The sequence below is a fragment of the Otolemur garnettii genome, unplaced genomic scaffold, assembly GCF_000181295.1.
Source record: "Otolemur garnettii isolate 467f Iridium unplaced genomic scaffold, OtoGar3 scaffold00073, whole genome shotgun sequence".
In the NCBI taxonomy this organism is placed as follows: Eukaryota; Metazoa; Chordata; class Mammalia; order Primates; family Galagidae; genus Otolemur; species Otolemur garnettii.
The window spans coordinates 4,578,830-4,582,322 of record NW_003852468.1 but is presented as its reverse complement, the minus strand read 5'-3'; the positions used below and the strand labels follow the sequence as shown (position 1 = coordinate 4,582,322).

The 3,493-nt window shown below is 42.6% G+C and overlaps 1 pseudogene; it reads left to right on the top strand.

Moving 5' to 3' along the window:
- The first annotated feature begins 377 nt into the window (after positions 1-377).
- Positions 378-714, top strand: LOC100941156 (annotated as a pseudogene).
- The last annotated feature ends 2,779 nt before the right edge of the window (positions 715-3,493 follow it).

Genomic DNA, 3,493 nt, shown 5'->3' with positions numbered 1-3,493 from the left:
CCCAGCTACTTGGGAGGGTGAGGCAAGAGAATCACTTGAGCCCAAGAGTTTGAGGTTGCTGTGAGCTGTGACACCATGGTACTCTACTGAGGGCGACATAGTGAGACTCTGTAAAAGAAAGAAAGAAAGAAAAAAAAAAAACAAAAAACTAGCCAGGCATTGGAGTGCCTGTAGTCCCAGCTGCTTGGAAGGCTGAGGTAGGAGGATCACCTGAACCCAGGAGTTTGAGGTTGCTGTGGGCTAGGCTGACACCATGGCACTCTAGCAAGGGCAATGGAGTGAGACTGTCTCAAAATAAATAAATAAATAAATAAAAGAGGCAGAAGCAACATGGAGAAGGGTTTGACTCGAGAGCAGTCACCATCACGAGGCTCCTCAATGAGCCCAAGAGCTAGATGACCCCAGAGGAGCCTCAGAAGTGGGAGGAAGAAGAATTTAACACTGGTCCGCTCTCTGTGCTCACACAGTCAGTCAAGAACAGCACCCAAGTGCTTATCAGTTGCCACAATAACAAGAAACTCCTGGGTCATGTGTAGGCCCAGCTCTGCAGCACGGTGCTGGAGAACGTGAAGGAGATGGGGACTGAGCTCCCCAAGAGCAGGCAGGGTAAGAAGAAGTCCAGCCAGTCAACAAAAGCCACATATCTCCAAGATGTTCGTGTGTGGGGACTCGGTCATTGTGCTCCTGTGGAACCCACTTATTGCTAACAAATAGAACCTTCTTCCCCACCAACAACTTGCTCCCTCATCCTGCAAAGGTTTTTTTTTTTAAATAAATAATACCATGCTGACTCAGGCATGACAGATGGTAAAATATTGGAGTTAGGCTGGGTGGTGGCTCACACCTGTATTCCTAGCACTCTGGGAGGCCAAGGTGGGTGGGTTGCCTGAGCTTAGGAGCTTAAGACCAGCCTAAGCAAGAGCAAGACCTTGTCTCTACTAAATATAGAAAAACTAACCATGTGTTGTGGTGGGAGCCTGCAGTCCCAGCTACTTCAGAAGCTGAGGCAAGAGGATTGCTTGAGACCAAGAGTTTGGGGTTGCAGTGAACTATGATGCCACGGCACTCTACTGAGGCCAACAAAGTGAAACTCTACTTCAAAATAATAACAATAATAAGTAAAATATTGGAGTAATGCAGTAATTACCATGGCCCTTGCACCAGAGGGGAGGCACTTATTGGCATGATTGAATAATTTGTAATATATATGTAATATTTCTTGGTTTTTCAAAAATAGTCAATAGAGTGGTTAAAAAAACTGGAAATAAATTAATCAAATGGTGGTAATTCCAGTTGTAAGAACATGAATGATATTTCTTCTTGATATTTTCTATTTTTTTTTTTGATATTTTCTAAAGATAAATACAAAAGCATAAGAATAATAAAAGAAGCTCATACGAACTACTTGAAACTCCAGGGCTTCATAAATATAATCCTGTTTAATCTTCCCCACAACTCTATGAGACTTAGTTATTTTTCTCATTTTCAGGTATGTAAACTGAGGCTGAAGCTATTGAATAACCCCCTCGAGGTCACACAGCTAGTAAATGAATGAATCAAGACCTGAACACAGATCTTCAGACTCCGGATTCCACATTCCTTCATCCACTTGCCATTGCCTCTGCAAGAACAGAATAACTTTCTAACAGAAAGCTAAAAGCCAGGATTCATTTGAAGGAAATCCACCAGTTCTCTTCTGCTATTGCCCAGGATGGTGACAGAGCAACAGATTCCTGTGAGTGACCAGGAAAAGGGCCTGGGTCATACCAGACTCAGAGACAGGTGACTCAGGACACAAGATACTTATGGAATAATGACCAGGGGTTGCCCATGAACTCAAGAAAACCTGACTGGAGCTCAGTAGTAGGCCCCTATTTCTTAAAATCTCCTCTGCGTAATGCCTGTAATGCATAGATCTACATGCCGTCTGGATTTGTCACCTATGTAGGAAAGGCTTTCAGGGTCTTTATTCCAGTTATATCTGCTGAGTTACAAACCTGTCCCAAGCTTAAAATTACCATATTATTTTAATCATGATTCTGTGGGTCAAAAATTCAGCAAGAGTATGGCAAGGCAGTTCTCACTTGGAGTCTCTCTTATGCTCACAGTCAGATGTTAATTGGCGCTGCAGTCATCAGAAGGCTTGACAGGGCTGGATGTCCAAAATGTCTCATTCCCATGATTGGCAGTTGATGCTGGCTGAATGGCTGTCAGCTAGTGAACTCATACATGCCTCTCCACTATAGCCAACTCAGGGGAGTTGGACTTTATCCCCAGAATTTAGCTTCCTTCAGGACAAGCATCTCAAAAGAACTAGTCAGTAAACGGCAAGACCTGTTTTGATCTAGCCTAAGAAGTCATGGTTCATTTCCATCGCATCCTATTGGTTACAAATGAATCGTTAGGCAGTCTAGATGCAAGAGGAAGAGAAATAGTCTCCAGCTCTTGATAGAAAGTTCCAGATCACGTTGTAAAAGTCCACCTGAGATGAAAAATAGTGTTTCAGCCACCTCTAGAAGAAAAAATTTGCCTCAGTCATTTAATCCAATGTGTCCCAACCTTTGTCACATCATAGCACAAACTGAAAGCATTACTGTGTATATGGCTCGTGACACATCACTTGGAAAGCTCTGACAGGCTATCCGTGACTAAGAAAGCCTCGTTCCCTTACTCTACAGTTGTGCGCATTCAACGGCAAGATTTCTCACATGTTTCTGGGTAATACTTGAGCTAGCAGAAAAGAACATTCCCAGCTGTGACTCCTTTATACTATAGATATCTCTACTATAAGGATTTTTTTTTTTTTGGTCCAAAAGATTTGAGATACTTTTTCATCTTATCTCCTCTAAACATCAAAGGAGAGAAAACATGCATTCTTTATGCATTGGATCTGTTAAAAAATGTATGCTACCAATCAAAAAGAATAATAACTTCATTAGAATGAACACTTGAAATATGTTAAAATTCATGAGTTCATAACGATTTCAAAACAACAATGACAATAATAGAAATCAATACAGCAATCCTATGGAGGTTTCCAGGGCACTAAATCATTCAGAAAACTGGAACATAAAGGGAAAGGATGAAACATTTATCCTTCCTTTTCTATGTGAACTATACTTCACAGCATGCCAGTTATCAATGTGCTACCCCTCAGCTCTAAGCCCGCCCTTCATCGCTCTGCTTTGCCATTCTGGAGCTGTGCCCTGTAAACATGTCTCCTATTGTCAGCTGGTATAATGTCAAGTTTTTGTCAGTAGAGGGCGCTGGAGGGACACTGCAGGAGGAAGGAATTTCTCTTTCTGGCTCCAGCCAGCTTTCCTTCAGCTTCTTCAGGGCACAATAGCCAGCAGTGTGGAGGACACAGCACCCCTGTGGGCAGCTTTCTACCAAAGTTTGTCACCCACCCACTCCCAGCAGGCAGTTTCTTACTTGCCAGCCTCGTCTTAAGTACTTCAGTGAAATATCTCCACTATCCAGGGAGTAGAATTTC